Below are 12,024 nucleotides of genomic sequence, written 5' to 3' on the forward strand. Positions count from 1 at the left end.
GCGGCCAGACACCGGGGAGACGGGAGTGACTGCTTTTCTCTGGGGGCGTACTGAGAAGCGGGGCCCTGAGTTCTCGGCTCCTCCAGGAGGAGATTGAGAGGCCACCATTTTCACTCTGGTCCTCCAAAGCTGTACCGAGAGCTTGCAGGGAACAAAAGCTCCTGAGAGCAAACCCGAGCAGATTGCTTAGCCCGGACTGATAAGGGCGGGGCAATTCCGCCTCCAGCAAAGACATTTGGGAACCACGGCAATGGACCCCTCCCCCGACAGCATCGATATGCTGTCTGCAAGAGACTCATTTTAGACCCAAACACACCCTCAGATTGAAAGCGAGGGGGTGGAAAATGATTTACCATGCTAATACACACCAAAAGAAACTTGGGGTGGCAATCCTTATATCAGATAAACTGGATTTTAAACCAAAGACTGTAATAAGAGATGAGGAAGGACACTATATCTTCCTTAAAGGGTCTAACAAGAAGATCTAACAATTGTAAATATCTATGCCCCTAACATGGGAGCAGCCAATTATATAAGGCAATTAATAACAAAAGCAAAGAAACACATTGACAACAATACAATAATAGTGGGGGAATTTAACACCCCCCTCACTGAAATGGACATATCATCTAAGCAAAAGATCAACAAGGAAATAAAGGCTTTAAATGACAAACTGGACCAAAAGGACTTCACAGACATATTTAGAACATTCCATCCCAAAGCAATGGAATACACATTCTTCTCTAGTGCCCATGGAACTTTCTCCAGAATAGATCACATCCTAGGTCACAAAGGAGAACACAGGTAGCAACCTCCTCGACCTCAGCTGCCGAAAATTCTTCCTAGAAACTTCGCCAAAGGCAAGGGAAGCAAGGGCAAAAATGAACTACTGAGACTTCATCAAGATAAAAAGTTTTTGCATAGCAAAAGAAACAGTCCACAAAACCAAAGACAACCAACAGAATGGGAGAAGATATTTGCAAATGACATATCAGATAAAGGGCTAGTATCCAAAATCTATAAAGAACTTATAAAACTCAATACCCAAAGAACAAATAAATCAAGAAATGGGCAGAAGACATGAACAGACATTTTTTCAAAGACCTCCAAATGGCCAACAGACATATGAAAAAGTGCTCAACATTGCTCAGCATCAGGGAAATCCAAATCGAAACTTCAATGAGATACCACCTCACAGCAGTCAGAATGGCTAAAATTAACAAGTCAGGAAACAACAGATGTTGGCATGATGCGGAGAAAGGGGAACACTCCTACACTGTTGGCGGGAATGCAAGCTGGTGCAACCACTGTGGAAAGCAGTATGGAGGTTCCTCAAAAAGTTGAAAATAGAGCTACCATACAATCCAGCAATTGCACTACTGGGTATTTACCCCAAAGATACAAATTTAGGGATCCGAAGGGGTACATGCACCCAATGTTTATAGCAGCAATGTCCACAAAAGCCAAACTGTGGAAAGGTCCAAGATGTCCATTGACAGATGAATGGATAAAGAAGAAGTGGTATATATATACAATGGAATAATATGCAGCCATCAAAAGGAATGAAATCTTCTCTTTTGCAGCGACATGGATAGAAATGGAGGGTGTTATGCTGAGAGAAATAAGTCAATCAGAGAAAGACATGTATCATATAACCTCACTGATATGAGTAATTCTTAATCTCAGGAAACAAACTAAGTGTTGCTGGAGGGGGGTGGGGTGGGAGGGATGGGGTGGCTGGGTGATAGACTTTGGGAGGTTATGTGCTATGCTGAGCCCTGTGAATTGTGCAAGACTGTTGCATCACAGATCTGTACCTCTGAAACAAATAATTCATTATATGTTAAGAAAAAAAAAAAGAAGATAGCAGGAGGGGAAGAATGAAGCAGGGGGAATCATTGGGCGAGATGAACCATGAGAGATGATGGACTCTGAAAAACAAACTGAAGGTTCTAGAGGGGAGGGGGCAGGAGGATGTGTTAGCCTGGTGATGGGTGTTAAAGAGGTCAAGTTCTGCACGGAGCACTGAGTGTTATGCACAAACAATGAATCATGGAACACTGCACCAAAAACTAATGATGTAATGTATGGTGATTAACATAACAATAAAAAATGTAAAAAAACACACAGAACTTAGACAAAAAAAAGACTTAAAACTATAAAATTCTTAGATTAATACTGGTGATAAAACCAGTGATAAAACCTTGACAGGTTTTGACAGTGATTGTTTGGATTTGACACCAAAATCAAAAATAAATATTTGGGACTACATCAAACTGCAAAAGCCTCTCCACAGCAAAGGTAATCATTCACAAAATGAAAAGGCATCCTACCAAATGGAAGAAAATATTTTCAAATCTTATATCTGATAAGGAGTTAATATCCAAAATATATAAATAACTCTTTTAACTCAATAGGAAAACAAACAAATAATCCAACTTAAAAATGGGTGAAGGAACCGAGTAGACATTTTTCCTAAAAAGACATAAAATGGTCAAAAGATATATTAAAAGGTGCCTATCATTACTAATCATCAGGTAAATACAAATCAAAATCACAAGAAGATATCACCTTACACCTGTTAAAATGATGATCATTAAGAAAGAAAACAAACAGGTGTTGGCAAGGATATGAAGAAAAGGGAACACTTGTGCACTGTTTTTGGGACTGTAAATTGGTACAAGTCCTATGAAAACCAGTATGGCATTTCCTCAGGAAATTAAAAATAGAACGACTATATGATCCAGTAATTCCACTGCTGGGTATTTATCCAAAGAAAATGAAAACAGTCTTGAGTTATCTGCACCACCTTGTTTGTTGTAGCATTATTTGTAATAGCTAAGATATGGGAACAACCAAGTGTCCATCAGCAGATAAGAAGAAGTGGTAGACCTATATACATGGAATATTATTTAGCCATAAAAATAAGGTAATTCTGCCATTTGTGCCAACATGGATGAACCATAAGGAAATTATGCTAAATGTAATATGTCAGATAGAGAAGGACAAATACTCTATGACATCACTGATATGTGGAATGGAATCTAAAAAGAACAAACTCATAGAAACAGAGAGTAGAATGGTGGTTACTGGGGTTTGGGGAGTTGAGGGAAATGGGAAGATACTGGTTCAGAATACAAACTTCCAATTATAAGATGAATATACACTGGGTATCTAAATGTACGACATTGTGATTATGGTTAATAATAATGTTCTATACACTTGAAAATTGCTAAGAGATTAGATCTTAAATACTCTCACCACAAAAAAAGAAATGGTAATTATGACATAATGAAAGTGTTAAGTAATGTTATTAGGGTGATAATCTTTTGCAATACATATTTTGTCAAGTCAACACTTTATATACCTTAGGCTTACACAATGTTATATGTCAATTATATCTCACTAAAGCTGGAAAATATATTTTTTTAATTTTAAATGAAAGAAAAATGTTTGTATAATGAAAATTTTGTAACCAGAAAAAATATTTTAAAAGCAAATGCAAAAAATTATAATAAATAAGAAAATAAAATAAGAAAAAAGAAGAAAGAATGGAAGGAAGGAAGGAAGGTAGGAAGGAAAGAAGGAAGGAGGGAGGGAGGAAGGACAAGTTTTGAGCCCGACTGCCTGGGTATAGTTGTGTAATATTGTTAGTTACTGAATTTTCTCTGCCTCCACTGACTCACCAGTAATTGGGATTATTAATAGTTCCCAACTCAGAGTGTTAATTAAACTGATAAATGTAAACTGTTTACGGTAATGCTTAGCAAATAGTAGGGGGTACAACAAATTCTGACATATCGTATTATTGTTGTTAGCCAAGGCTTCCCTGTGATCTATGAAGCCAAGGGTATGTCCGCTCATTTGAAGCAGAGACCTATCCACAGGGCAGAGCAGGGATGTGAGAATTTACCAAGGCATCAGATCAAACTGTAAGCTGTCCCCTACTGCTGCTCACCTTCCCGCTCCTTCCTAACACTATTCTCCCACAAACAGTGTATCCAAGGAGGTAGATTTTATCTTTCATGAAAAAAAGGCAGTCATTTTTTTTAAAAAAATCACATTTTTGGGGTAGTTATTACACAAAACACTCTACTGGCCATTTTGTGTACAAGCCTCATTTAAAACTTCATCAGAATGAGCACCTGGGTGGCTCAGTCTGTTAAGCATCCCACTGTAGATTTCTGCTCAGGTCATGATCTCAGGGTGGTGAGATTGAGCCCCAAGTTGGGCTCCCCCTGGGCCTGAAGCCTCCTTAAAATTCTCTTTCCTTCTCCCTCTGTCCCTTCCCCACCTCCCAGGCCTCCCCCTGACTTGCATGCTCTCTCTCTAAAACAACAAAACAAACAAACAAAAAAACCTCATCAGAGCACTGTGAGATAGGCATTATTCCCATTTTAGAAGTGAAAAAATGGCAGAGGAAGTTTAAGAAGTACCCAATTTCCCCCTACCTCAGGTCAGGCAGCTGATAAATGTCAACCCAGGTCTGTCTGGTTCCAGAGTCTCATCTCCTTCCACTATGACATGACATCTCCACATAAAATATGCAGAGACAGATAAGTTAAAAAGAGACAGTGATACTTTTTACGTTTCTCCCTCCTTTAATCCAAAACAAACAAACAAAAACCTCCCTAGGAAGCTCTAGACATGCTTACTTTCATTGAGCAAAGTTGGGTCATATAGTTAGGTGTTTATAGCTTTCTTGGGAACTCAGAATTCAGCTTATTTGTTTTGATGGAAAGCAGTTAAGAAATCAGAACAATTCAACAAATTCAGTTCTATGACCAAAAGATGAGGACAAAATGAGGGACAAGGGGAAAAAGTGATTGAAAAAGGAAGAGAAAGAAAGTTTTAATTATCTGGAAGGGAGATATATTTTATAATTGAGAAGTTACAAATATTTCTTAATGCAATTTCCACAACCATTGTATTTGATTCATTTTATACTTAAGACCTGAGAAATATAAAAAATAATTGAGAGTTCAAAAATTCTATATTCATAGTTGTATGGACTATTAAAAATCGCTTAAAGTCGGGAAATTTAAGGAATGGAATTGGCTTGAAGGTTGAATGATACATGGCTGTTTCTGGGTTCTTTGCTTTATCCCTGCTTTGAAGTCTCTTGTTTGAAACAACTATCCTGGTTTTCAGTCATCTAATAACAAAGACTGAATTTAAGTGTAGCCAGGAATCCAGGACCTAAGGGTTTTAGTCTTTCACCATTATGCCTTGTTGTACTGCTCCTGAATGCACATTAATCTCCTTTGTTTTCAGTTTAATGATACCCATTCTCTTTCACAAATCATTAGGGCTAATTTATCCTTTGTCCCAAGCTAGAATTAGCTCGAATCTAAAATCAATCTAGAATATAGATCTAGAATTGAAATCCAAATCTAGAGTCTGGAATTTAAATATAAAATTGAAATCTCAACATAGGATTAAAGTTCTAGGCTAGGTTTGCCCATTATCTCACATAAGAGCTACTAGACAACAGTTTTAACAGCTTTTTTGCCATCACCTAAAAATTATGTCCAACTCATGGCCAGGGTGAGGGAATCTTTATTGCCATTCATGACATTTCAGCTCAGTTGAGTCTCAATTTTAATATCAATCTTGTAATCACAATTACTACTATCAGTTCTGTTATACAATTCTATTTCAGACGTAAATGAGAGAAATTCATCTTCAAACTAGCTCATACACAAAGGAAATTTATTAAATCATTAAATCAGGAGATTCAAATTGTGAATTTTCATGAAGAGATGGATTTAGGGTTTCGAATGATAAAAATCAGAAATCTGTGTCTCATTATCTCTTCTCTCTGCATTATCTAGTCCTGGATTTACTATCGAAAATCTCTTTCCTATCAGACAAAAAGAAGACAATTTTTCCTATAGATTTATATTACCTTCCAACTGCACTTCCCTTATTATCCCACAGAAGTCCTAGGCATTCCCCACAATTTCTAATTAGGTTTTCTAATGATTGTCAAACCAATTATGGACTCTAACATTATGGGATCATTTGGTTGGCCAGGATTGGATCATATGTATATCCCTGAGATAAGGTGAAAATTGGGTTATTTTCATATAAACCCAAGGGAAACAGTTGTTAATAGTAAATATGTATTCTCCTATCAGGAATGGAGGAGAAAAATAGAATAAATTGATGATGATAACTATTCTATTCATCTCACTTAAAAAGTATTATGATAGAGTAAGATATATAGATTCTCAAAGCATTAATATATAAAAATGTTGCAAAGATATTGATACTGTGTTGGGTCTTCCTTTGGTTATTTGTTATTTCACTACTTTGAGACACAATGGCAAAGACACAAGGCAATAGTGTTCTTGAAAAAATATTTCCTGTCATTTGGTGGCAGTTTAAATTAATAGACTAACAAGATATTTCATATAGACCAGTTCATTCCACATAGAGTTATAGACTTCATTTAAGGATATTGAATTCTATTGGCAATAAAAATGAAAGATCATCCATGAAACTATATAAATGATAGAGCTTTCTGAAGGATGTGTGGTGGGGGGGAGTGTGTGATACACTAATGCATCAGAGACCAAACCAATGTATCCTTGATTAATGTTTTTACTATGTTAATTTCAAAATCAGAAACAGCAAATGTTATGTGGAAATCTAGAATATTCATTTAAAGTCATCTTAAGTTATAAGAACAAAAGTTGTACGTATTATCTAGTGGAATATTGATTTTCAGAAATACTTATAATCTAAGGTAAATTCATTCATAGTTCTGAAATAACACTTTTACCTAATCTCTCTGAAATTTTTTCAATGTCATATTCAAAATAATTGAGAAGTTTTTTAAATAAAGCTCTTTTTTCCCCATATCAAATGTACTACCTTCCTACTCAAGATGGTTTATGATATGCACATGTTTAGCACCTTTCTCTTTCAAAATTCTATTGGAATAAATGACTACACATAAAAATAAAAAGTTAATTTATTTCACCATTTTAAAACTAGAAGTGCTTCCAGCAGATTTGAACTGTGAGGAATTAATGGACCCAGTAAAGCAGGTGAAAAAGAAAGGACATAAAAATAAGTTCACATTTAAGTAAAGTCTGGAAATAATACCAAGACATGAAGCAGCAGAGAGCATGGGAAGGAATCAGCTATGCACTGTTGGTCATCTAATAAATGAAGGAACAAATTGAAAAGTTTGTCAAGTCTTGTGGTAGTCATAAGGATGAGGCGATATCCTGAATTATCCATATGGGCCCAGTATAATTATCGGTACTTCTAGTGAAAGGGGAAAGACAGGAGTGTCAGAAAAGGTGATGACAAAAGCATAAGTTGTATTGATGTGACCATAAATTCAGAAGATACTCTAGAAACTGGAAAGGCAAAGAATATATTTTTCCTCAGTCTGCAATAGGAATTTAGTTCTGCCAACACCTTGATTTTACCTCCATAAAACCTATTTCAGACTTCTGAACTCCAGAAATGTAAAATAGTAAAAAATTATAAATTTGTGTTGCTTTAAGCCACTTAATTTGCAGTACTTTTATAGCAGCAATAAGGAACTAATACAAATCTCAAAAAAAAGGAATTTTTAATCTTTGCACTTGAGCAACAAAAAACATGCTTGAAGTTGAAGTTCTAATCATGAAGAGTTACACGTTTTAGTTTTAGTTTTCTCTGTTAAATGAGAGAGTCAGGATAGTGCTCTACTTATTTTGGGGAGCATGTTTGAGATGTCTATACCAAAAATAACAACCCATTGTTGACACCCCCGAGTTGGCTGCAAATCCAATCCTCCCACTCCACCACCAGAGTTTAACAAAGACACTAAGGCCCTACATATACTACAAGAAAAAAAGAATTTCTCATTTGGATATAGCAAATATGCCCGAATATCAGAGCTTTTCTTCAAAAGATCTAGATGAAGGGCGCCTGGGTGGCTCAGTTGGTTAAGCAACTGCCTTCGGCTAGGGTCATGATCCTGGAGTCCCGGGATCGAGTCCCACATTGGGCTCCCTGCTCAGTAGGGAGTCTGCTTCTCCCTCTGACCCTCTTCCCTCTCGTGCTTTCTATCTCTCATTCTCTCTCTCTCAAAATAAATAAATAAAATCTTTAAAAAATAAATAAATAAAAGATCTAGATTAAATATGGAATCTGATCCTAGACCTGACCAACATCTGCAGAAAACAAACCAACATATAAGAGAAGCACCAAAGGGGCTCCTGGGTGATTTAGTCAGTTGAGCATCTGACTCTTGATTTCAGCTCAGGTCATGATCTCAGCTCAGATCATGAGATCAAGCCTTGTATCAGGCTCCCCCCTCAGTGGGGTGTCTCCTTCAGATTTTCTCTTGCTCTCCCCCTCCGCCCCTCCCCCACTCATGTGCAAGCCTGTCCACTCTCTCTCTCTCTCTCAAATAAATTAGTCTTCAAAAAAAAAAAAAAGAGAGAAGCACCATAATCCAATGAAGATATCATTTCAAAGAAAATGATTTAACAAAGGAGATAAATGGAAAAAAAATAAAATAAAATTTTCTCAATACCCAATTAAGTTCTTAAATGTAAGGATTTTTATATATCCACTTCCTTTTTTTCTGGAATTGTCTTCCACCATATCTTGATGTAATATTCTCTCATTTCATCTGGGTTTCAAATTTTACTTTTCAGAGAGGATTTCATAAATACACTAATTAAAAAAAAATTTTGTTAAAGTTTTCCCTCTTGCTTTATTTTTCTCTTTATTTTTTATTTTTTTAAATTTTATTTTATTATGTTCATCACCATACATTACATCATTAGTTTTTGATGTAGTGTTCCATGATTCATTGTTTGTGTATAACACCCAGTGCTTTATTCAGTATGTGCCCTCTTTAATACCCATCACCAGGCTAACTCATCCCTCCCACCCCCCTCCCCTTTAGAACCCTCAGTTTGTTTCTCAGAGTTCGCAGTCTCTCATGGTTCACCTCCCCCTCTGAACTGCCCCCTTTTTTCCTTCCTGTTATCTTCCCCATTTTTCTCTTCCTGCTAATTTCTTTTTTTTTTTTTTTAACATATAATGTATTATTTGTTTCAGAGGTACAGGTTGCTGGAGTGGTGGAGGGTGGAAGGGATGGGGTGGCTGTATGACTGTTGAATCACAGACCTGTACTTGTCTTTATTTTTAAAGAAATTTTAAAATATCATTCAACTCAACAAACTAGGAATAGAGAGGAACTTTTCAACTTGAAAGAAGCACCTCTACAAACAGCATACTTAATGGTTAAAAAAAATACATCATACTTAAAAGTGAAAAACAAGATAATTTCTGCCTAAGATAGGGAACAAGGCAAGGAGGTACCCACTCACCATTCTTAGTTAACATTGTACTATAACCCCAAGATAATTCAATAAGACAAGAAAAAGAAATAAACGGTTTAGAGATCACAAAAGAAGTTATAAGTTGTACTTCTGAAACAAATAATGCAATATATGTTAAGAAAAAAAAAGAAGAAGAAGATAGCAGGAGGGGAAGAATGAAGGGGAGTAAGTCGGAGGGGGACACGAACCATTAGAGACGATGGACTCTGAAAAACAAACTGAGGGTTCTAGAGGGGAGGGGGGGGGATAGGTTAGCCTGGTGATGGGTATTAAAGAGGGCACATTCTGCGTGGAGCACTGGGTGTTATGCACAAACAATGAATCATGGAACACTACATCAAAAACTAATGATGTAATATATGGTGATTAACATAACAATAAAAAATTATTTAAAAAAAGAAGTTATAATACAGTCTCTGTTCACATGATATCATTGCCTAAATAGGAAATCCTAAAGATTAAAAAAAAAACTCTTGAAATTAATAAGCAAGATTGTTGGATTCAAGGTTAATATACATAATTCATCAATCAATTTCATGCACACCAGCAAAGAGCAATTGGAATTTAAAAACTAAACACATGCACAATTTATATTAGTACCCCAAAAATGCTTACATGTAAATCTAACAAATATGTTCAATTGATGAGATTAAAAATTCTGATGGAAGAAATCCAGGATGAAACTAAAAATTCTGATGAAAGAAATCCAGGATGATCTAAATAAAGAGAAAGATATTCCATTTTGAAAATAGGAAGTCTCAATATTTTAAAGATACCAGTTATTCCCAAATGATCTAAAGATTCAAAGCAGGGTGCCTGGGTGGCTCAGATGGTTGAGCGTCTGCCTTCAGCTCAGGTCATGATCCCAGGGTCCTGGAATCGAGTCCCGCATCAGGCTCCCTGCTCCTTGGGAGCCTGCTTCTCCCTCTGCTTCTCTCTCTCTCTCTCTCCCTCTCTTTCTCTCCTCCTCTGTCTCTCATGAATAAATAAATAAAACCTTTAAAAAAAAAAATAAAATAAAAAATAAAGATTCAAAGCAATCCCAATTAAAATGTCAGAAAATTACTTTGTGGATATTGACAAACTGATTCTAAAGTTTATATGGAAAGGCAAAATGCCCAGAATAATCAATGTAATAATTTGAATAGAATCACAGCCATCACTTGGCAGGTGTTCAATATTTGTTAAATATCTCATCATATATTTAGTGAAAAGAAAGAGTGTACTCATATAAAACCATTTTATTTTGTAGTTTATGTTTTGGGTCTAAATTGAAAAAAATGAAACAAATATTTTAAGGCCTATGTTGAGTGGTATCACTCCTGTCATGCCCTGACCCTCTTTCAAACTGTGGTCTTAATAAGGGTTAATTACATGAGCTTTGTTATATGAAACACAGATATACCAATACAGAAAGCAAAGGATGAGATGAGAATTGAAGATAAAATACAAACTATTAACTAATAATCTCATAATATGGAGAATTTCTATTTTTCTAAAGAAAACAACAAGCTTCTGATTTTGCATTTTGCTGTAATTTAAATTTATTAACTGCTTCTCTTACATGCTGCCCAAGTCCTGTTACATCTTCTCAATAATTTAATGCATAAAAAAATTACATAATTTTACAATTTCCTATATTTTTTGGAAATACATATTTCCCACAAAGCCCAGTATAAGTATTTCACATGAGAATTTTCATAAATCAGATACAATTATAATGACATAATTGTTGATCATTATCTTGTATTCATACTTTTGTTCACTAACTCTGTTTCTCTCAGGCACTTGGTATTTTGCTATATTATACCACTGCATCAGTGAGCATTAATGCAACAGCTTGGATAATATCAATTAACAGGCTATGTCTGCATTGAAAAAGACCTATTACTGGGACACCTGGGTGGCTCAGTCATTAGACGTCTGCCTTCAGTTCAGGTCATGATCCCAGGGTCCTGGGATTGAGCCCCGCATCAGGCTCCCTGCTCCACAGGAAGCCTGCTTCTCCCTCTCCCACTCCCCCTACTTGTGTGCCCTTTCTTGCTGTGTCTTTCTCTGTCAAATAACTAAATAAAATCTTTTAAAAAAAGAAAAAGATCTATTACCTACAAGATATACACAAGAATATAATGTACAATAACATATTTTTGTTTGAACATAAAGATATTGTAGAAATCTGAAGAGACTTAGGAGTTGACAAAAATATTTTAATTTATACGTTTGCAGTTTTAGTGTACCATTTCTTAGCGATAATTGCACTCATTAAGGAAACTAAAGTTACAAACCTGTGACAGAGAAAGAACATATTTCAAGGAAAAGCAATGACAATAATGAGTGTAACTAATATTTACTGAGAAATTATTTTGGGCCAGGCACTATTCTACATGAATTTCAACTATTAACTAACTTCCACAGTAATCCTAAAGAATAGGTTATTTTTATCCCTGTTTTGCACATTGAAAAAAGAAAAAAAAAAACAAAACAAAAACAAGGTCAAGAGAGTTGCAGAAACTTCCTGAGTGTTACAAAACTAATGAATGGAGAATCCAAGATTGAAATGAGGAAATCTGACATTATATTAAACACTCTCAATATTAGGCCATTCTTGTTTGTTGCTAAATACAATAAATGATGGCTGTGATCATTTGAGGTAAAAGAGAAGTAA

This window comes from Zalophus californianus, chromosome 4 (genome assembly GCF_009762305.2).
Source record: "Zalophus californianus isolate mZalCal1 chromosome 4, mZalCal1.pri.v2, whole genome shotgun sequence".
NCBI classification, from domain to species: domain Eukaryota; kingdom Metazoa; phylum Chordata; class Mammalia; order Carnivora; family Otariidae; genus Zalophus; species Zalophus californianus.